Genomic DNA, 25,011 nt, shown 5'->3' with positions numbered 1-25,011 from the left:
GTTCTCTCAAATTTTGAGAATAGGATCATTTGATTTTATTTATTTTATCATCAGTTATTTCTATTACAAAAATATGAGAGAGGGAATAAAATAACTTTCCCAAAATAAACAAATATTGAGGATTTAATAATAAAATCAAATAAGATTTTATTTCGAAGTTTTTCGGTGTTTTATTTGAAATTAGGAAAATGTGCGTTTTTCAAAATTGCATTTAGGTCCCAAATAAATGTTCACCTTGTGAGGCTTGATTTTAGAAGCCCGTGAAAATTTATTTCAGAATTTTTAGAGCCCGTTTAGTATTTCTTTTTACTTTTCTTCCGAGTGTAATTATTTTAAAAAAATCCGAACCGACCTACGGGCCGTGTCCGGATAGGACTCCGGCCCGAGGTGGCTTTATAAGCCGGACCACCTGGGAACCCTAGCCCCAGCCTCCCGCCCTAGCCGCCCGACCCCGCCGCCACCCGCGCCGCCGCCGCCGCCTGCCGCCGCCGCCCGCGTCCGCGCCGCCACGCCGTCTCGCCGCCGCCGCCTCGCGCTCGCCGAGGTTCGCGCGCCTCGATTTCCGTGCCACCGTTTTTTTTAGAAAAACCGATTGGTTTTTCGTCGGTTTTTTTTTGTTTCGTTTTTTTAAATAGATCGGTTTTTCCGGTTTATTTAAATAGCGAGCGTTCGACGTTTTTCTTTTTCTCAGATTAAATCCGCGATTTTTCTGATCGCGATTCCTGATCCGATTTTCTTTTTAGTATAACTTTTCGCTCATTTATAGGAACCAGGCGATTCAAGCGCCTAGAGTTTCGTCTCGAAACCCTCTATCCATTTAACCAACTCAAACAAGATTTTGCTACCGTAAAATTTGCCCTAGATCCAGATTAGTAGAACAAAGTTGTTTTCTTTCGCCGTTTGACTTTCGTTGTTTCGTTCGATTTGATTCTTTTTGCCAACCGGAGTTCTTAAGTTGAACCTTCTGGTTAGATCTCTTATTTGAGTTTTATCTGTGCATTAGATGAGTACTTATTGTATGCTTGTTTGTTTGTCTGCGATAGAATACCCGGAGTGCGCCGCTTGTTACTTCGAATCTCTAGGTTTCACGGATCATCAGCAAGGCAAGTAACACTTTGATCATACCTTTTTTACTACCCAGTTTTATTGCATTAGATCAACCCTCACACATTGCATGAATAGGATCTAATTAAATTGTGGGATGGGAAGTAGTTGAGGTAGTACCTATTACCTGATTATTATCAAACCTTTGGGGAGTTACTTCTACGTTTGCTTATTATGCCATGCGATGCTAGTAGATGTGGATTGGGTGAGCGATATCCATGACAGATGTGAGTTTTGTTAATTAATGGTTTATCTAAGGTGGCAACTTAAACACACATCTAGGTGGATTGAGGCACTTGGATATTTCAGGACTTGCCTGTTTTCTTTTGGACCGCCACCCAGGCTCAAAGGGATCATGAGACTATTCATACTAGAAACTTCCGTGTGCAGCCACAAGCTATTATGGGCTCTAGCATAGTTGACTAAGTCGTGCGAACTCTTACATTGGTAGACTAGCAGATGTAGGGGATGTAGGTGGTACGGTCTACCTGATCGTAAGGTGCTAGCACTTCTGAAAGACTATGTCTCGGTCATCCGTCTTCTCAAACACCATGTAGTGCGAGAAACCAAACGGAGGCGATCGAGTCTTGTGGGGAAAAGTGCGCAAACCTCTGCAGAGTGTAATAAACTAATCATGGTTAGCCGTGTCCCCGGTTATGGACATCTTGAGTATCTAGTACCTGGATTATCATGTGAACCTCAACATGTTACTCTAAATTAACTTTGTTGCGTTTTGTTTAATGATGCTTAATTGGGATTGAGAATGCTGTCAACCATTCTCAATGTTTAACAACCACCTTGATAGTTAAATAAATTTATTCCTTTGAAGTAGGGAAAAATTGGCTTTACGCAAAACTGTAACCATAGAGCTTTCCACCAGCCAAATATGCATATAGTAATAGCTGTTTCGTTCCATTACTCTCTATGTGTTACATTGCCAGCATATTCCATGTGCTGACCCGTTTCGGGCTGCAACGTTAATGTTGCAGACTTTTCAGACGATGATTAAGGAGTTTTTAGGTCGTGGTTCTATACTCAGTGAAACCATTGGAGTTGATGGACTCACTTATCTTCCAAGCCTTCCGCTGTTATCGTTATTAGATGGCCTTAAGCCATATTTATTGTAATAAGTTCTCTTTTGAGACACTCGATGTAATAAGTGTGTGATTGCTACTCTGTTATAAATCCTCCGAGTACTGTGTGGTGTCAGCATTACTGATCCAGGGATGACACCGGAGCACAGAGATCAAACTGTTTGAGGCCTGGTCGCTACATGTCGTACGTTTGGTACTTGATTGGTTGGATCGCGAAGATGTTCGACTACATCAACCGCGTTAACCTAACGCTTCCGCTTTCGGTCTACGAGGGTACGTGGACACACTCTCCTGTCTCATTGCTATGCTTCTCCTAGATAGATATTGCGTGATCGTAGGATTTTTTTTGAATTACTACATTCCCCAGCTGTGGCATTAGAGCCAGGTGTCACATCCCTAGTCCTGGCCTGACCTATGTTTGCTTCCATGTGTGCATCATGTTTAAATTTTTGAAACTTGAACTGAGGAATTTTGGAAGCCTCAAAAACTTAAATAAAAGAGGGGCAAAGAACCCTGGAAAATGCATTCAATGTTTCCAAAATGGCCTTAAATAATGTTGGTTATATTTTGGCAAGGGTTTTGCACCAAACCAAAAATAATGAACATTTTGAGGAATATTTTGAGCATTGAATTTAAATCATTATTGTATTTGAATGTGGAATTATATTCATAATATATGGGATATATTTTCAAATAACTCTGAAATGCTTTATGTGCTGTTGGAAAAGTCCATCTAGCAACATAAATTATTCAGAGGATATCTGGCACTGTTTTGGATTTGTTTTAATTTGAAAAAAACAGTGGCAAAGTATAACACAGAAACAGAAAAACAATAAAAGAACAGAAACTTACCTGGACTTACCTGGCGCTCACCAAAGCCCACCTGGACGGCCCAACACTTCCGGCCCAGCCCATCTTCACCCCTCCCCTGTCGTCTTCCTCCCTGCCAGGAGGACGGGCACGCGCCCGGCGCGCGCGGCCACGCGCCCCGGCCACCTCCTCCCTCCCAGCCTGCTTGGCTCCTCCTCGACGCCCCGGTGACGCCACGTGGCCCCCTCGACCCTCTCCTACTCTCCCCGTGCCCCTCTCCTCTCTCTCCCCGGAACACTCTCCCCCTCCTCTATTCTCCTCACCGAACGCGCCCGCCGCCGCCGACGAGAACCACCATGGCCACCGGCCACCCCACGCCTCACCGACGCCCCAGGAAGCTCCGCCCCGACCCCCTCTTCCTCCCCACCGATCCACGGCCCTCCGGAAGCCCTGCAGCGTCGCCCTCAAGCTCGCCCCCAACCTTCGGCCGCCGGTGAACTTTCGAGGATTCGCGAGCTCCAGCCCCTCCCCGGCCTCGCCGTTGCCTCCACCAGATCCGCTGTGAGCTACTCTTCCATTCCCCCTCCTCCTCACAATCGTTCCCGTACTCTAGCCGCCCTTTTCACCGGAGCCGATTGCTCCTCGCCGCCGGCCATGGCGTGGCCGTGGCCACAGCCACCGAAGCTCGCTCCCGAGCCCACCGGCGTGCTCATCGCAACCTTAGGAACCCAAAGCACCTAACCACTCGTCCTCCCGTGCACCGCAGCGCCGGTCCCGCGAACCCCCGAGCTCCGGCCGCCGCCTCGGGCTCCACTCCGCGAACCCCGGCCACCCCCGCACCTCCCCTTGGTTCCCCTAGATGCGCACGGGCACGGGCTACCTCCTGGTGCCCTTGGCGCGTCGATCCGTCGTCTCTGGCGCAACTCCGGCGAGCCACCGCCGCTCTGGGTCGTTGCCGTCGTCCAACCGCCGGCGAATCCGACGTGGCCGGTCATTAGGGCCTAACCACCCCCGCTAACCCAGGCCTAGGGCCACTGACCGGTGGGCCCTACCGTTTAATTAACCGGCTAACAATTTAGTTAAGTTAGTTAAACTCTGTTAAATCACTGTGCAGCTGACATGTGGGTCCCGAACGTCAGGTTTGACCCGGACCAGCCCCTGTTGACCTGCTGACATCACACTGACGTCAGGCTAACGCATTAATGAATTACTGGAATTATTAATATTTAGGAAATTTCAGAAAATGCCCTAAACTTCAATAAATCATAGAAATTCAACCGTAACTCCAAATTAAATAATTTATATATGAAAAATTATCAGAAAAATTCAGGGAATCCATCTATACCATTTTCATGCATGTTAGAACAACTTATAGCTGCTGTTTAGCACAAATCAAATAAATGGCATTTAAACTCTCACATATGGAGTTTGAATTTGAATCTTGTATTCAAACCAACCCCATTTAACTTGTTTCTAGATGCATTAGCCCAAAACACATTCATATTGCCATGTCATAGCATGCATCATATTGTGCATTGCATTGATCGTGTTTCTTCTGTGTTTGCCGGTGTTGTTCTCCCTCGGTAGACATTGTACCGACGATGTGATCGTTGACACTGATGAAGACTCAATGTTATCTTCAGAAGTGCCAGGCAAGCAAAACCCCCTTGTTCATTCTGATACAATCCTACTCTCTCGCTCCTGCTCTCTTTTACTACATTAGGACAACAACGATTCATCTGTTACTTGCTGCGGTAGCTGAACCCCTTTATCCTTTGCATGACCTGTCATTCCACAGTAAATAGATGAAACCCACTAGCATGAGTAGGAGTTGTTTGAGCCCTATTGTGCCTACTCATTCATGTTTGTTTGTCATGCCTGCTATTGCTTAGAGTTGTGTCAGGTCTGATTCATCCGGGATGAATCAGAGGTGTATGAACATGTCCTACTGTGTGTGAGCTAAGTGTGTGAATACGATTTGGTAAAGGTAGCGGTGAGAGGCCATGTAGGAGTACATGGTGGGTTGTCTCATTGCAGCCGTCCTCAGGAACTGAGTTCTGTGTTTGTGATCCATGATTCAGCTACTACCACGCATTGGGCCCAAAACCAATGGACCCTCTCGGCTTCTTAATCACCCTTGTCCTCCATCCAGGAGTTGCAAGTAGTTTCTGGTGTTTGTAGTATGCTGGAGGCCGTGCGCAGCGCTGACCGTAGGGGTGGGCTGTGATGCGGTAGGCATGTGGCACGGTGTACCGGGCGCCCGTTTGGTGTCTCGGGAACCCTGTTCACATCGTTTGGGGCTGTGAGCGAAACTCCGGCCGGATCTCCTCATGGATGGAACCCGAATAGGCGATAAACCTGGACTAGAGACTCGAGTGTTTAGGCAGGCCGTGGCCGACACCCACGTTGGGCTTCCGCTTGAAGGTTGCCGAGTACATGTCGTGTAAACGGCGGTAAGTGGTGAGAGCGTGTGTGAAGAAGTACACCCCTGCAGGGTTAACATCATCTATTCGAATAGCCGTGTCCGTGGAAAAGGACTTCTGGGTTGCTTATATCAGTTCATAGACAAGTGAAAGTGGATACTTTAAAATGCGCAAGATAAGCGTGAGTGCTATGGATGGCGTTCTCGTAGGGAGACGGGAGCGGATCCATAGTGGTGTATTGGTTGGTGAATATGTGGACTCATGTGCACCACCTCAAAAGAGTTACTTGCAGTCGTAGTTCAGGATAGCCACCGAGTCAAAGCTGGCTTGCTGCAGTTAAACCCCCACCATCCCTTTGTTTATAATGGTGCATATGTAGTTAGTTCTGATGTAAGTCTTGCTGGGTACATTTGTACTCACGTTTGCCTATTTTATGTTTTTGCAGAGAGACTTCGGTCTCGCTAGTAGTTCCACGTGGACTTCGACGTTTAGCTTGTTACCTCAGCTACGATCTTGTGCCCTCGGCAGGATCTGATAGATAGTCAGGCTTCTCAGCCTTTTTTCATTTATAGATGTCTGTACTCAGACATGATAGCTTCCGCTTGTGCTTTGATTTGTATGCTCTGAATGTTGGGTCGTGAGACCCCTGTTTGTAATATCTCGCTCCTCGGAGCCTAATGAATAAATTACTTGAGTCGTAGAGTCATGTTGTGATGCCATGTTGTATTTGCACATATCGAGCATATTGTGTTATGTTATTGAAATGCTTGGTATGTGTGGGATCTGACCATCTAGTTGTTTATCTTTAGTAGCCTCTCTTACCGGGAAATGTCTCCTAGTGTTTCCACCGAGCCATGGTAGCTTGCTACTGCTCCGGAACACTTAGGATGGCCGGCATGTGTCCTTCTTCGTTCCTGTGTCTGTCCCTTCGGGGAAATGTCACGCGATGAATACCAGAGTCCTGTTAGCCCGCTACAGCCCGGTTCACCGGAGTCCTGCTAGCCCAGTGCTACAGCCTGGATTCACTCGCTGATGACCGACACGTTCGATGCTGGGTCATGGATGTCTGTCCCTGTAAGTCTGTGCCACTTTGGGTTTACGACTAGCCATGTCAGCCCGGGTTCTTTGTCATATGGATGCTAGCGACACTATCATATACGTGAGCCAAAAGGCGCAAACGGTCCTGGGCCAGGTAAGGTGGCACCCGTGGGAATACCGTGCGTGAGGCCGCAAAGTGATATGATGTGTTACATGCTAGATCGGTGTGACTTAGGATCGGGGTCCTGACAGCGTTGGTATCAGAGCTTGACTGCCTGTAGGATTACCAAGCCAAACTGGTCGAAGTTGAGTCTAGAAATTCTTTAGTTATATAAGGGAATTGATTGTGGGATGGAACGTAAGGCTCTTTTTACTCCTTATACCTCATGGCCTTCTGATCTGAGTCATCATGTTCTCTTCTACGGGGATTAAGAACTAGGCTATCTCTTCTTTCCATCAGGATCACGTGTTACTAATCCGTAGACTTATAGAATTGTTGGACTTAAGCCTCTGTTCAGTTCCTACTACTTCTGTATGTTACTGACGATCTCGAAACCTTGGTATTGTGCTTCTGAGTGGCTATGCCACCATTTTTGTAGCATGTCTCAAATCTTTTGAGCATTTATAGCCGTTATGCTGTCCGAGTCATCCCAGGTCTCTAAACAGTCTGATGCATTTGCAAATCCCTTCTTCCCGTTCCCGATGTCCTTTTGGTCAGATTAATCACACAAATTAGTGAGTTGAGGTACCTTATTGCCTCGACATATATGTTGGAGTTAATAATTATGACCCTAAGTGCTTAGGGGGTCATCTAGTGGTCTAGCCATGATCTATGTTTCCAGTGTGATGATTCTGGCCGTCATTATCGAAAGCATCCCGTGATGCCATTTAGTTAGTAGGTATTTCATTCCTGGGTTCTTGAACCCGAGATTCACCCCATTTACCTCATGTTGATAGTGTTGCTAGTTCCTTTAGGATATTAGTAACCTTTGCGATAGTCCTCGAGGTTCGTGGTACATCCTTCTTCCAATTACCATGAACCATTCTTGGCAGGAGTTCTTCTGAACCAAAAGATGACAACAAGAGTGCTCTCGTTTAGTTCTCCATGCTATATTGTGACTCTGCCAGCTCAACCTTTCTGCATGGGTTATCCGGAAGAATTATGTTGAACTTGGTTCGACATACTAATCTATGCATCCACAACTCAGAAAGTTATATGTTCCTTTGAGTTGTCCCCTTTTAGTTGTCTACTGACCTTCGTCTATCAATTGATAGTCAAGAGTATGCGTGCGTTCGTTTATCGATGCCTATTATTCTTGTGGTCCGTCAAGCCATTCTATCCGGAATGACTAGGAGAAACAAACTCCAGTACCTCTTCCATGTCCAGGACTGGGTCAAAGTAGTTGTATCTCGCAGATCAAAATGCCAATCCAGCCTTTGCTCTGTTCTACCTTGGAGTATTACCATCTTTATATCGGGGTTGTTATAGGAATTGCACACCATCCTATGAACTCTTGGTACAGTGATACTTCTTGCCATCATTGTTCATTCCTCGGTTCCTGTGTTATTGTAACCGGGATGCCGACAAGTGAGTCGTGGTGTGTGAAATCAATACTGCTAGCAACTCCGTTGCTTGGTAGTTAAATGTACAATAATCTCATTCTTAACGTGTTGGTTCTTGAATCATCATTCTAAGATTGATCGTGCTACCTTGTCCATCTTCCTGGTGCACATTTCGATTGATGGGTTAGGATTTTGTCAAGTCCTCGCTCATTTGATCATATCGTCTTGCCCTGAAAAGCAAGATTGTTCTCGATCTTAGTAACATATCGGTGGTTCGTGATTTCCCGAATATCCTCTCGAAAGTATCACCAGGTTGTCACCTGACTGTTATGTTGAGCTCGTGATCAAGTTGGTTTATCCTGTAAACCACCCTTTCTCCAAGAATCGGTGTTAGATATCCCTGAGCTAGTTGGTTAAGCTAGACAACAACTTGGAGAGTTGGAAGATAAAAGCTTGTCTGACCTAGTTCGTTCCAAAGGGATATTCTTGTGTAGTGTGTGTTGAAGAAAGATGATATCTTTATTGGTTGATCCTCGTGATCAATTGTTGGATCTATTATCTTACCCAAACCTTTGATTTGAGTATGGGCTATCGTCAAATCAAATCAGAACCAACGATATTCGTAATGTTGTCTTACTCGTGGTTGTTCCTCGAGCATACATCATTATATCTTATGGGTCTGACCAATGCTATCACCTGTTCACATAATTAGGGAATTCCATCTTCATGGAAATCTCGATGAATTGTTGTTGAGCCCATCAACATCATTTTATCTTCTCCAAGATCTTGTTGGACAATAAGCTAGTGTTGGAAACTTTTGAAGCATTTTCTTCATGCCAGCTCATGAAGTATTTGTTTGATGAAAGGAGTGACTTCCTCTTATACACGTGCATTTGGTGAAAGTTGCCGCCATGAATTTGAGAAAGTCAGTTTTGCTTCCTCTGGAATCATCGCAAGTCAGTCATGCACACGTGCGAAGTATTCTGTGGTCTGGAGACTTGCAACCTTCATTCCATATGTGTCCCGAGCACACCAAGCCACTGATCGATTTGTTCAAGGAGAAGAAGTTCCCTCATAAGAGCTAATCCATGGACTTGCGTAAAGACTTCAATATCCTCGATGATGGTTCCCCACCGGAACTCGGTAGTGTTTTATTGTAAGACTACCATGTGATCATGCTCGTCTGGGACAACGTGTTCACATGTTTGTAGCAGAACCAGCTCATGTTTTGGAGCTTACTATCGTAGTTCATTCCTCGAGAATCTCGCAACATCATCTCGTCGACTTGTGTTGCAAACTTTCATTTTTCTTTCTAGACTTGATGGGTCTGGAATATTCTGACACCAACCAGATCTGAATCTCAGGCAGATGTGATGGTTGGAACATTTCCCAAGAACTATAATATTGGTCTTGCGATAACTGGTAAAGTGGATGTCGTGGCCAACACACCCAGCCGGAAGACCTCCTGTTGTAGTATCTTGATTTGAGGAAGTTGGCCACCTCCCCATAGGGATTTCGTAGGATTTACTCCCTAGTTGCCCCTATGGATTTCTGTGTTCCGAAGTCCGACCTTTTTACTTGATGTTCTAGATATCAAACCATATCTATGAATGGGTTACACTAGCACATCAAGGAGAACATTAGAAGCAGAGTGCTAAATGTCTCTCGGTCGATCATCCAGATTTTATTTCCTTGGCCCCGCCAAGGGTGAAATCTAAGAAAGTGTTATCCTCCTTTGCATCTGCATCATCCATCATCATTCATCGTGGTAGCAAGTTGTGTTGCCAGGATCCTTGACACGGATATTGGTAAAACCTTGATGATTATGGAAATGCTCAAGTTCTTGAGAGCACGCACAAGCGCTAGGTGTTATCATCGACACTAACTGGGATTGCTCTCAGTTCCCTCGATTATGCTATAACTTTCAAACAGTGAATTCACTCTCTATTGTTGGGTTCTTCCCCAGTTACCAGAATCATTCCCAGCATTTGCATTTTGTTCCCAGCTTGCACCGCCAATGTGCCATTCTACCATGGGTCTCTTCCATTTCCGGTGATAAGCAAAATCATCCATTACGTTGTCTTCAACAAGGTAATCCACATCATCCAAGTTCGGGTATGCCATTCTACCGAACCCCTCTAAATGATCGATTATGATTTGCCTTAAGCTGGTATAAAGAGTTTCAAGGATCTTTGAATCAAAGGTAATTCTTTTTGCCACTTAAGGGGATATTTCTACGAGTCACCTTCCCTAAGGTGCATCGTTATGGTATCATGGCAACTCAAACTCCTCGCTACATTGACAATCATTTACCACCTTCTTAAGCGTGAAATTGTTGTCTACCTAGTGAACCTTTGTCATTTGCTTCACTCCATTCCTATGGATGTGTGCTTCGTCTCTCAGCTCGAGAGATGTTGCTATGTCTCAATCCGTGGGTTAATCCTGAGTTGTTCGACCTTCGAGAAGAACAATTCTTTTAGGGTCTTCCCTTTCCTCTCGCTGACATGATAGTTGGAGTTCTCAGAGGAAGACTTCGAGACAAAGATGGTGTTTGAATCAACGTTCATTTGAAGTGCAACCTGGATCGTGAAGATTGTGCTAGTTGCGTTCCCCCTTCACCTTACCCTACGCTTAAATCTCGGGACGAGATTTTTGTTTAGTGGGGGTGAGTTGTCACATCCCTAGTCCTGGCCTGACCTATGTTTGCTTCCATGTGTGCATCATGTTTAAATTTTTGAAACTTGAACTGAGGAATTTTGGAAGCCTCAAAAACTTAAATAAAAGAGGGGCAAAGAACCCTGGAAAATGCATTCAATGTTTCCAAAATGGCCTTAAATAATGTTGGTTATATTTTGGCAAGGGTTTTGCACCAAACCAAAAATAATGAACATTTCGAGGAATATTTTGAGCACTGAATTTAAATCATTATTGTATTTGAATTTGGAATTATATTCATAATATATGGGATATATTTTCAAATAACTCTGAAATGCTTTATGTGCTGTTGGAAAAGTCCATCTAGCAACATAAATTATTCAGAGGATATCTGGCACTGTTTTGGATTTGTTTTAATTTGAAAAAAACAGTGGCAAAGTATAACACAGAAACAGAAAAACAATAAAAGAACAGAAACTTACCTGGACTTACCTGGCGCTCACCGAAGCCCACCTGGACGGCCCAACACTTCCGGCCCAGCCCATCTCCACCCCTCCCCTGTCGTCTTCCTCCCTGCCAGGAGGATGGGCACGCGCCCGGCGCGCGCGGCCACGCGCCCCGGCCACCTCCTCCCTCCCAGCCTGCTTGGCTCCTCCTCGACGCCCCGGTGACGCCACACGGCCCCCTCGACCCTCTCCTACTCTCCCCGTGCCCCTCTCCTCTCTCTCCCCGGAACACTCTCCCCCTCCTCTGTTCTCCTCACCGAACGCGCCCGCCGCCGCCGACGAGAACCACCGTGGCCACCGGCCACCCCACGCCTCACCGACGCCCCAGGAAGCTCCGCCCCGACCCCCTCTTCCTCCCCACCGATCCACGGCCCTCCGGAAGCCCTGCAGTGTCGCCCTCAAGCTCGCCCCCAACCTTCGGCCGCCGGCGAACTTTCGAGGATTTGCGAGCTCCAGCCCCTCCCCGGCCTCGCCATTGCCTCCACCAGATCCGCTGTGAGCTACTCTTCCATTCCCCATCCTCCTCGCGCTCGTTCCCGTACTCTAGCCGCCCTTTTCACCGGAGCCGATTGCTCCTTGCTGCCGGCCATGGCGTGGCCGTGGCCATAGCCACCGCAGCTCGCTCCCGAGCCCACCGGCGTGCTCACCGCAACCTTAGGAACCCAAAGCACCTAACCACTCGTCCTCCCGTGCACCGCAGCGCCGGTCCCGCGAACCCCCGAGCGCCGGCCGCCGCCTCGGGCTCCACTCCGGCGAACCCCGGCCACCCCCGCACCTCCCGTTGGTTCCCCTAGATGCGCACGGGCACGGGCTACCTCCTGGTGCCCTTGGCGCGTCGATCCGTCGTCTCTGGCGCAACTCTGGCGAGCCACCGCCGCTCTGGGTCGTCGCCGTCGTCCAACCGCCGGCGAATCCGACGTGGCCGGTCATTAGGGCCTAACTACCCCCGCTAACCCAGGCCTAGGGCCACTGACCGGTGGGCCCTACCGTTTAATTAACCGGCTAACAATTTAGTTAAGTTAATTAAACTCTGTTAAATCACTGTGCAGCTGACATGTGGGTCCCGAACATCAGGTTTGACCCGGACCAGCCCCTGTTGACCTGCTGACGTCACACTGACGTCAGGCTGACGCATTAATGAATTACTGGAATTATTAATATTTAGGAAATTTCAGAAAATGCCCTAAACTTCAATAAATCATAGAAATTCAACCGTAACTCCAAATTAAATCATTTATATATGAAAAATTATCAGAAAAATTCAGGGAATCCATCTGTACCATTTTCATGCATGTTAGAACAACTTATAGCTGCTGTTTAGCACAAATCAAATAAATGGCATTTAAACTCTCACATATGGAGTTTGAATTTGAATCTTGTATTCAAACCAACCCCATTTAACTTGTTGCTAGATGCATTAGCCCAAAACACATTCATATTGCCATGTCATAGCATGCATCATATTGTGCATTGCATTGATCGTGTTTCTTCTGTGTTTGCCGGTGTTGTTCTCCCTCGGTAGACGTTGTACCGACGATGTGATCGTTGACACTGATGAAGACTCAATGTTATCTTCAGAAGTGCCAGGCAAGCAAAACCCCCTTGTTCATTCCGATACAATCCTACTCTCTCGCTCCTGCTCTCTTTTACTACATTAGGACAACAACGATTCATCTGTTACTTGCTGCGGTAGCTGAACCCCTTTATCCTTTGCATGACCTGTCATTCCAGAGTAAATAGATGAAACCCACTAGCATGAGTAGGAGTTGTTTGAGCCCTGTTGTGCCTACTCATTCATGTTTGTTTGTCATGCCTGCTATTGCTTAGAGTTGTGTCAGGTCTGATTCACCCGGGATGAATCAGAGGTGTATGAACATGTCCTACTGTGTGTGAGCTAAGTGTGTGAATACGATTTGGTAAAGGTAGCGGTGAGAGGCCATGTAGGAGTACATGGTGGGTTGTCTCATTGCAGCCGTCCTCAGGAACTGAGTTCTGTGTTTGTGATCCATGATTCAGCTACTACCACGCATTGGGCCCGAAACCAATGGACCCTCTCGGCTTCTTAATCACCCTTGTCCTCCGTCCAGGAGTTGCAAGTAGTTTCTGGTGTTTGTAGTATGCTGGAGGCCGTGCGCAGCGCTGACCGTAGGGGTGGGCTGTGATGCGGTAGGCACGTGGCACGGTGTACCGGGCGCCCGTTTGGTGTCTCGGGAACCCTGTTCACATCGTTTGGGGCTGTGAGCGAAACTCCGGCCGGATCTCCTCATGGATGGAACCCGAATAGGCGATAAACCTGGACTAGAGACTCGAGTGTTTAGGCAGGACGTGGCGGACACCCACGTTGGGCTTCCGCTTGAAGGTTGCCGAGTACATGTCGTGTAAACGGCGGTAAGTGGTGAGAGCGTGTGTGAAGAAGTACACCCCTGCAGGGTTAACATCATCTATTCGAATAGCCGTGTCCGCGGAAAAGGACTTCTGGGTTGCTTATATCAGTTCATAGACAAGTGAAAGTGGATACTTTAAAATGCGCAAGATAAGCGTGAGTGCTATGGATGGCGTTCTCGTAGGGAGACGGGAGCGGATCCATAGTGGTGTATTGGTTGGTGAATATGTGGACTCGTGTGCGCCACCTCAAAAGAGTTACTTGCAGTCGTAGTTCAGGATAGCCACCGAGTCAAAGCTGGCTTGCTGCAGTTAAACCCCCACCATCCCTTTGTTGATAATGGTGCATATGTAGTTAGTTCTGATGTAAGTCTTGCTGGGTACATTTGTACTCACGTTTGCCTATTTTATGTTTTTGCAGAGAGACTTCGGTCTCGCTAGTAGTTCCACGTGGACTTCGACGTTTAGCTTGTTACCTCAGCTACGATCTTGTGCCCTCGGCAGGATCTGATAGATAGTCAGGCTTCTCAGCCTTTTTTCATTTATAGCTGTCTGTACTCAGACATGATAGCTTCCGCTTGTGCTTTGATTTGTATGCTCTGAATGTTGGGTCGTGAGACCCCTGTTTGTAATATCTTGCTCCTCGGAGCCTAATGAATAAATTACTTGAGTCGTAGAGTCATGTTGTGATGCCATGTTGTATTTGCACATATCGAGCATATTGTGTGTATGTTATTGAAATGCTTGGTATGTGTGGGATCTGACCATCTAGTTGTTTATCTTTAGTAGCCTCTCTTACCGGGAAATGTCTCCAAGTGTTTCCATCGAGCCATGGTAGCTTGCTACTGCTCCGGAACACTTAGGCTGGCCGGCATGTGTCCTTCTTCGTTCCTGTGTCTGTCCCTTCGGGGAAATGTCACGCGATGAATACCGGAGTCCTGTTAGCCCGCTACAGCCCGGTTCACCGGAGTCCTGCTAGCCCAGTGCTACAGCCTGGATTCACTCGCTGATGACCGACACGTTCAATGCTGGGTCATGGATGCCTGTCCCTATAAGTCTGTGCCACTTTGGGTTTACGACTAGCCATGTCAGCCCGGGTTCTTTGTCATATGGATGCTAGCGACACTATCATATACGTGAGCCAAAAGGCGCAAACGGTCCCGGGCCAGGTAAGGTGGCACCCGTGGGAATACCGTGCGTGAGGCCGCAAAGTGATATGATGTGTTACATGCTAGATCGGTGTGACTTAGGATCGGGGTCCTAACACCAGGTCTATGCGTAGATGATATATGCATGAGTAGAACACAAAGAATTGTGGGCGATAATAAGCATACTACTTACCACCAACGTATTACTTTGATTCGGTGGTATTGTTGGATGAAGCGGCCCGGACCGACATTACATGACCACGTTCATGAGACTGGTTCTACTGACGTGCTTCACACACAGGTGGCTGGCGGGTGTCTGTTTCTCCAACTTTAGTTGAATCGAGTTTGACTATGGCCGGTCCTTGTTGAAGGTTAAGACAACACACTTGACGAAAAATCGTTGTGGTTTTGTTGTGTAGGTAAGAACGATTCTTGCTAGAAGCCCGTAGCAGCCACGTAAAACTTGCAACAACAAAGTAGATGACGTCTAACTTGTTTTTGCAGGGCATGTTGTGATGTGATATGGTCAAGACGTGATGAGATATAAATTGTTGTATGAGATGATCATGTTTTGTTAAAGTTATCGGCAACTGGCAGGAGCCTTATGGTTGTCTCTTTATTGCATAAGATGCAAACGCCATATAATTGCTTTACTTTATCGCTATGCGATAGCAATAGTTGCAGAAGCAATAGTTGGCGAGATGACCATGTGACGACACGTTGATAGTGATCAAGATGATGGAGATCATGGTGTCATGCCGGTGACGATGTAAATCATGACGGTACTTTAGAGATGGAGATCAAAGGCACAAGATGATGATGGCCATATCATGTCACATATTTTGATTGCATGTGATGTTTATCTTTTATGCATCTTATTTTGCTTAGTACGACGGTTGCATTATGAGATGATCCCTTACTAAAATTTCAAGGTATAAGTGTTCTCCCTGAGTATGCACCATTGCGACAGTTCTTCGTGCTGAGACACCACATGATGATCAGGTGTGATAAGCTCTACATTCACATACAATGAGTGCAAGCCAGTTTTGCACGTGCAGAATACTCGGGTTAAACTTGATGAGCCTAGCATATGCAGATATGGCCTCAGAACACTGAGACCAAAAGGTCCAACGTGAATCACATAGTAGATATGATCAACATAGTAATGTTCACCATTGAAAACTACTCCATCTCACGTGATGATCAGACATGGTTTAGTTGATATGGATCACGTGATCATTTAGATGACTAGAGGGATGTCTATCTAAGTGGGAATTCTTAAAGTAATATGATTAATTGAACTTAAATTTATCATGAACTTAGTCCTGATAGTATTTACATATCTATGTTCTAGATCAATAGCTCGCGTATAGCTCCCCTGTTTTATTTTTGATATGTTCCTAGAGAAAACTAAGTTGAAAGATGATAGTAGCAATGATGCGGACTGGGTCCATGATCTGAGGATTATCCTCATTGCTGCACAGAAGAATTATGTCCTTAATGCAATGCTAGGTGACAGACCTATTGCAGGAGCAGGTACAGACGTTATGAACGTTTGGCGAGCTCGATATGATGACTTCTTGATAGTTTAGTGCACCATGCTTTATTGCTTAAAACCCGGACTTCAAAAACATTTTGAATGCCATGGAGGATATGAGATGTTCCAAGAGTTGAAATTAGTATTTCAGACTCATGCCCATGTCAAGAGGTGTGAGACCTTTGACAGTAATTTTCCTACAAGATGGAGGAGCATAGCTCAACCAATGAGCATGTGCTTAGATTGTCTGGGTACTACAATTTCTTGAATCAAGTGGGAGTTAATCTTCCAGATAAGATAGTGATTGACAAAGTCCTCTAGTCACTATCACCAAGTTACTAGAACTTCGTGATGAACTATAATATGCAAGGGATGAACAAGACAATTCCCGAGCTCTTCGCAATGCTAAAGGCTGCAAAGGTAGAAATCAAGAAAGAGCATCAAGTGTTGATGGTTAACGAGACCACTAGTTTCAAGAAAAAGGGCAAAGGGGAGAAGGGGAACTTCAGGAAGAATAGCAAGCAAGTTGCTGATCCCGGGAAGAAGCCCAAGTCTGGACCTAAGCCTGAAACTGAGTGCTTCTACTACAAAGGAAATGGTCACTGGAAGAGAAACTGCCCAAAACATTTGGCGGATAAGAAGGATGGCAAAGTGAACAAAAGTATATTTGATATACAGATTATTGATGTGTACTTTACTAGTGTTCATAGTAACCTCTAGGTATTTGATACCGGTTCAGTTGCTAAGATTAGTAACTCGAAAAAGGAATTACAAAATGAACAGAGACTAGTTGAGGGCAAAATGACAATGTGTGTTGGAAGAGATTCCAAGGTTGATAAGATCACCATCACATACTCCCTCTACCTTCGGGATTAGTGTTGAACCTAAATAAATGTTATTTAGTATTTGCTTTGAGCATGAATATGATTGGATCATGTTTATTGCAACATTTAAGTCAGATTTGTTCTATTTACATGAATAATACCTTCTATGGTCATACACCCAATATAAATGGTTTATTGAATCTCGATCGTAGTGATACACATATTCATAATATTGAATCCAAAAGATGCAAAGTTAATAATGATTGTGCAACTTATTTGTGGCACTATCGTTTAGGTCATATTGGTGTAAAGCGCATGAAGAAACTCCATGCTAATGGGCTTTTGGAATCACTTGATTATGACTCACTTGATACTTGCGAACCATGCCTCATGGGCAAGATGACTAAAACTCCGTTCTTTGGAACAATGGAGCGAGCCACTAACTTATTGTAAATAATACATACTGATGTATGCGGTCCTATGAGTGTTGAGGCTCGCGACGGGTATCGTTATTTTCTGACCTTCAAATGATCTGAGCAGATATCAGTATATTACTTAATGAAAAATAAGTCTGAAATATTTGAAAAGTTCAAAGAATTTCAGAGTGAAGTGGAAAATCGTCATAACAAGAAAATAAAGTTTCTACGATCTGATCATGGAGGAGAATATTTGATTTATGATTTTGGTCTTCATTTGAAACAATGTGGAATAGTTTCGCAACTCATGCCACCTGGAACACCACAGCGTAATGGTGTGTCCGAACTTCGTAACTGTAACTTATTAGATATGGTGCGATCTATGATGTCTCTTACCGATTTACCACTATTTTTTTGGGGTTATGCATTAGAGACAGATGCATTCACGTTTAATAGGGCACCGTCTAAATCCATTGAGACGACACCGTATGAACTATGGTTTGGCAAGAAACCAAAGCTGTCGTTTCTTAAAGTTTGGGGTTGCGATGCTTATGTGAAAAGGTTTCAGCCTGATAAGCTTGAACCCAAATCGGAGAAGTGCGTCTTGATAGGATACCCAAAAGAAACTGTTGGGTATACCTTCTATCACAGATCCGAAGGCAAGATCTTTGTTGCTAAGAATGGATCTTTTCTAGAGAAGGAGTTTCTCTTGAAAGAAGTGAGTGGGAGGAAAAGTAGAACTTGGTAAGATAATTGTACCTTCTCCCTTATAAGAAAGTAGGTCATCATAGCAATCAATTCCAGTGATTCCTACACCAATTAGTGAGGAAGTTAATGATGATGATCATGAAATTTCAGATCAAGTTACTACCGAACCTCGTAGGTCAACCAGAGTACGTTCCGCACCAGAGTGCACTACAAAAAAAATACACTTCCGTGATGATACGTGTTTGTCACAGTAGGTCGCGTTTTCTGTCATGCATGTACATTCATGACGATTTTATGATAGAATCAAGATAGTCATACCTGTGCTGTCGTAGAAGTGTTCCATGACATTACCAAAATTATCATCACGGAAGTGTCCACTTCCATGACGATAAATCACGCGTCACAGAAGTGCTTTCGTCAAGGGTGACCGACACGTGGAATCCACCGTAACGGAACACCGTTAAGTTATCGGGTCGGGTTTTGGATCCGATAACCCGTTAACAGCCCCGACCAATGGGGATTTTCCACATGTAAAATCATCATTGGCTGGAGGAAACACGTGTCGGCTCATCGTTGGGACAAATGTCATCCACTCATTGGACAAAAGGCGCCTATGATACGTCGACACGTGGCATGGCCCAACAGAGACCCATTCCTGTGAAAAGGCCGGCCCATTTGACTTGGTCAAAAGGTGGCGGGCCGGCCCATGGAAAGCCTGTTAATGGCCTGTTCGCATATAGCCCATTTACAGCCCGCTAACCCAAGGCCCGTTACGCCCTATTCGAATTAGGCCCAGTAGTGTCATCTAGGCCATCCAATATGATTCTAGCCCATTTTCACTTCTGGCCCATGTATGGCCCATGACGTGTTTCGGCCCATATAAGGCCCTATGTAACTCTTGGCCTATTAACGGCCCGTGGTGAAACTGGCCCATAATGAACAGTGTATCGCTTTACACCCATTAACGGCCCATGGTGAAACTGGCCCGTAAAGAACAGTGTATCACTTTATACCCATTAACAACCCGTTATTCTGTTGGGCCGTTTCCAGCCCATGTTATCCTTCGACATTCTCAGAGACCATTTATTCTTGGGCTATTTTCCAGCATTCTTTTACTTACGGCCCGTTACTGTCATTTTCTACTTGTGGGCCAAATTCGGCCCGTGGTTACAGTCGGCCCATTTGTGGTCCGTTAATACGTTGGGCCGTTTTCATAGCGTCATCAAATACGGCCTATTAACGATGGCCTGTTATGGTCGGCCCATGAACGGACGATTCCAACTCTAGCCCGTTTACGGCCAGAATGCGGTCTGTTTGGCCCATGTTTGGCCAATCGATCATACGGCCCGTATAAGGCCCATTGATGATACGGCCCGTAGAAGGCCCATTGTTTCTACGGCCCATAGAAGGCCCATTGTTTCTACGCCCCGTAGAAGGCCCACTATTTCTACGGCCCGTAGAAGGCCCACTGTTTATACGGCCCGTAGAAGGCCCATTGTTTCTACGGCCCGTAGGAGGCCCAATGTCACTATAGTAAATATTAGCCCATGGTTATTGTGGCCTAGTTTTTTAAAATAGGTTATTGCAGCCACTAGCAAACTGCAGAAAAAGAACTGCACTGACTACAAGCAAACAAATAAACAAGACAACATGGAAATAAATAAGCAAGCAACTTACACTAGGCTATCACGGCTATTACACATATTACATCCACTGGGCATCAAAGTTCGCCACCAGTGCAAATATAGGGAACACAGCAGCATATAAACGCCGCAGCAAACCAAGTCCATAACTGAAACCACTTTAGAAGAGATCAAGAAACAATATCCTGGGTACCCATAATGCTGGCAAGATGCTTAGCAAGCTTATTAACTTTCTCTTGTTTGGTGCTTAAGTCCTCCAGCGCTTGCTGTTGCACCAGAAAGTATGCATCTGAATTCTGCAGGGACTTCCTCAGTCCTTCGGCTTCCTGTCGCATAACACCTAATCGATGTCTTTCAACTTGAAGTTGAGACTCAAGAAGCTGAACCAATTCAGGCAACGAGTTCGAAGAGCTGGTGCCAGCAGTGGCAGCCAGTAACTCGAACACTACATCAAGACAGGACTTTGGGTTGTCTCAGTGTATTCAATATAGTTTTTATCAGCTTTCTTGGAGACCAACAGGGATGTCTCACTATCTTGAACCTTATCTGCATTACTTCCTTTACCATTGCATAACAGGGTACTCTTCTCCAATATTTTATCCGCGTTCTAAAAGAGAAACAAACAAACAAACACATCTCAGGTTTACAATGTAGTATATGAAACTCATTTTGGTAAACCAGTTCAGTAGTAAGGTGGATAGGATAACAGCATGAAACAAACATATATCTATGTAGTATGGTCATTGTATGGTCTATATCATTCTAGTTTATGTTGCCAAATCAAGATAGATACAGTTCGAATCATATCTATTTAAGACAAAGCAGCATAGACAGAATATAAGTGTGGGAAACTACACAGCAATAACAACACATGTAATGTGAATGGCATGAGAACATAACTGTTTATTCAATTGAAACTAAAATCAACATAGAGCAAGTTACAACAGCAAACATCCAAACACATTGAAGAAACAGGTTTAAAACATACTTGTTGCACCATTGGAGTTTCAATTGCATCCTTCAAATTTGAAATTAGTTGGTATCAGTAAATACAGTGATGCAAGAGCAAAGTAGTATGAACCATAGCTACGGAACCTAACCTGAGAACAATTCTTCTTCTGCTTTAAGCGTTGACTTTGGGTTCAGAGTGCTGGTCCTCGTGATTTGGGAACTTCAATTGTGTTGGGGATATAGCTATCAGTTATGACCCGCCCGGGAGGGGCCGGGTCAGCCCAATGGCGGGTTACACAAGAAGCCCAGTAAACATTCAAGATGATAGTTTATTAAATATTATAGAAGGCCCAAAGGCCTGGAGGCGGCTTAAGGCCCGGTATTATAAACCGCCGTATGTAAGGAAAGACTTGTAAGGAAAGGCATGCAATGGATAGTAGGGAAGAAAATAGGGCATGAAATAATTCACATTTATGTTGTCTAAGCAAACAGAATAGCAGGACATAATTTCACATATATGATGGCTAATTAAACAGGATAGCATGCCACAATTTCACATGTATAATGGCTAACTAAACATGATAGAATGACATACTTCAAAATATGATGAATATGTAAACAGGGTGACATGATATAACTATATGATGTGTCTATTAAAGTGGTTGGCATGCCATAAATCACAAACATGTCGTCGATGGAAACATGATGAAATGATATAATTCACGGATAGAATGACATAATTTAAAATATGATGACTATGTAAACAGGATGAGATGATATAACTATATTATGTCTTTAGAAAATGGGTTGGCATGCCATAATTCAGATACATGATGTCTATGTAAACATCATGGCATGACATAATTCAAATATATGATTTATATACTAAGGAAGTGAGAAGAGGGCAATCGCATATATGATGTGTCAACTAAGGAGATGGCATTCAATATTGTGTATATGATGTAAAAACTAAGCATTGCAATACAACATATGCATTATATGAGTAATATAACCCTGCCAAGTTTGAGCATACACCTCAGGGGGATAATAGGACTGGTCATCTGCCTCTGAATTCTCCTCTGAAGAGCTATCTGTAACTAGCAAGATATCTGCTTCAGCAGGTAGCATTGTCTGCTCTGAAGACCTTGTTTTCACTCCAGATTTCTCCATCACCAATTCAAATGGCTGATGCACAGGAAGAGCAGTTGAATATACAAACATTGTCGACAAAAGCAATGAGAAATACAAAAAAAGGACAACATGATATAATTCACATATATGACGCTTGGCTAAAGAGCATGGCATTGCATAATTCACATATATAATGCCTTGCAACAAGATAACATTGCATAATTCACATATATAATGTCTTGCAACAAGATGGCATTGCATAATTCACATATATGGTAATTAGACACTAAACAGGTGGCATTCACACAAAGCATGTCTAAACTAAGCAAATGACATAGCAATGCAAGATACCATACGCACGATATGAGCAACATAACCCTGCCAAGTTAGGGCATGCACCTCGGGGGGGGGGATATGACTAGTCATCTGTCTCTGAATCCTCCTCCGAGGAGCTATTGGTAACCAGCAAGACATGCACTTTGTCAGATAGCATTGTCTGCTCTAAACACCTTGTTTCCACTCCAGATTTTTCCATGACCGTGCCGAATGGCTGATGCACAGGAAGAGTAATTGAATGTACTAAAATTGTTGACAAATTTAACACATAATAAAAAATGATGGCATGATATAATTCACATATAAGATGACTGGCTAACCAGGGTGGCATTGCAAAATTCACATATATGATGCCTGTCTAGACAAGATGGCATTGCATGATTCACATATACGATAAAGAAACTAAAAAGATGGCATTGACACAAAGCATGTCTAAACTAAGCAAATGACATCTTTAATGTATACAGTAAGCAATGCAAGGCACCATATGCATGATATTACCAACATCAGCATGCCAAGTTAGAGTGAAGACCTCATGGGGTAAATAGGAGTGGTCTTCTCCTTCTGAATCCCCCTCAGAACAGTTATCTTCCTCTTGATTACGATCCGAAATGGGTGGAGGGGGCTGCCTTTGCGCCCACCATGGAACGACGTCTGCATGAAATTTTATTGCCACGCAAGGCTCGTCTCTTTTGCTCTACATGATCAGTTCCATTGTGTACAATAACTGGCATGCATAGGAATAAAACATAGTGAGATTATGTAAGGAGTGCATGCACAAATCCAGAGTGATGGTAGCAAACTGTGGATAGACCCAAACCCAATGATAGCAGGCAGATAATAGCTTTAGTTAAAAAATACAGATAATGGCTCCTTTAATGTTTGTTTGCACCCAACATGAAACTCATAGTAGACACCGGAGATTAACCAGATAGTAGATAGATAGTACTGATTGCTGCCCCAATATGTACCCCACAACCATTTAAAAACTCAAGTTTCAGCATTAGTTTGGACCTGACTCGGAGTCTTATAGGTGAACATGACGATAATGTAGCATGTCATCATATTAAGCGACGCATAACGTAAGCAGACACGGAAGAGTGCGACCTCTCTTGCGGACCCGTGTAGTCCTCAAGGTCATCTGCTCAGTTGATGATGGTAATGTTGTTGCCGTGGCTACCAGCGGCGGGGAAGAAGATCTGACGCGGCGAAAGATAGTCTGGAGAGCGAATCTCTACTGTGGTGAACCCTTCCATCGTTGGAGCAGCTGAGCTAGGGTGGAACACAGCGCCGTAGGAGCAGGACAAACCACACAAGGTTTTATTTGACACATATCTGTAACAGAAGTAATTGAGTAAGGGTTTGTTTGAATTTGAGGATTGTAACAATGCAGGGATAGGAAATAGACAGGAATAGGATAGGAATGCACGTGCAAAACAGAGAATTTAAAAACACAGGATTTCTGCCAATCTGCGTGTTTGATTCACAACAATTGGAAGATCACAGGATGCAAAAAAGCATGGTGAGATTAAGTCAAACCACAAGAAAATGTACGGTTATAATGCTATTATGTTACTATCTCTTAGTCTTGTGCTTGATGAATATGAATATGAAAAGGAGGAGAAGTGGAAATTAGAATTCCTACGGTTTTTCTTTCAAGGAGACACTAAAGTAACAAATCCTACAGTTTTCCTTTGCTCCATTCCTTTGCACCAAATTCATGAAAAGTAGTACCATAGGAAACTTTCCAATTCCGATGTTTTTCATTCACTTTTCCTTTCAAGCACTGGCGATTCTAGTAGGCAAGCTTGAGCAAGGAAAATCCTACACTAAAAAATGTTTTTGTGCTACTTCTATTACTTTTGACCCAGGCCATTGCCATACTAGCTCAACTCCCCGACCCATCGACAAATGCACAACTCAAACACGTAGAGATAAATAATGATGGCATTCAAGAGAGTCCACCACGGATAGCTAAGTTGTCTGGTACCTCACTGCTTGTCATATAGTAGGATAAAATAATCATATTTCCCGTTACTACGAGTGCTCAGTGGACAATATATATAACATGTAGAGTAAAAATAGATGCAACAAGTGTACAACCTCTTTGGCGAAGCCATGTCGATCTCAGTGTGATTGGGTTAGCCGGTGAGGATGCTTCGGCTGACTTGGCTGTCTGAGGAGGGGAAGAAAATCTTAGGCGTCTAGAGATGGAGCCCGAGGTACTGCTCCGTTGTGATGGAGGGTTTCGTCGTTGGAGCAGCTCCGGTGAGTTGTACGACGCCAAGGCTGAAGCAGGATAAGAGAGACAACGAACAACGTTAACCTGAGTGGAATTTTAATAGCATCTCCAATACATGACGTAAAATACATAACCACAAAGTGATAGATGTAAAATACATCAGCCGCCCATCTCTGAACTTAACTGTCTAAACTGAATTTAACTGTCGAAACTGAACTTAACTGTCGAAACTGAACTAAACTGTCGAAACTGAATTTTGCTGTCGAAACTGAATTTTGCTGTCGAAACTGAACGCACTAGAAAGGTGAGGCTACACGTCGGTCGACTAACTTTTTCATCTCTGGTCAGTCGATTTTGCAGTCGTTGGATACGAAATCAAGGGCCTGCGGTTCATCTTCAACCTCCACCCCCCCTGAGCCGCCAGCCACCACTGGCCAAACAGCAGCCCCCCGCCGCCCGCGGGCGGCGGTCCGTCGCCCCGCCCGCCCCGAAAACACTCC

The sequence above is a fragment of the Triticum dicoccoides genome, chromosome 3A, assembly GCF_002162155.2.
Source record: "Triticum dicoccoides isolate Atlit2015 ecotype Zavitan chromosome 3A, WEW_v2.0, whole genome shotgun sequence".
NCBI lineage: Eukaryota > Viridiplantae > Streptophyta > Magnoliopsida > Poales > Poaceae > Triticum > Triticum dicoccoides.
This window is presented reverse-complemented; position numbering follows the sequence as displayed.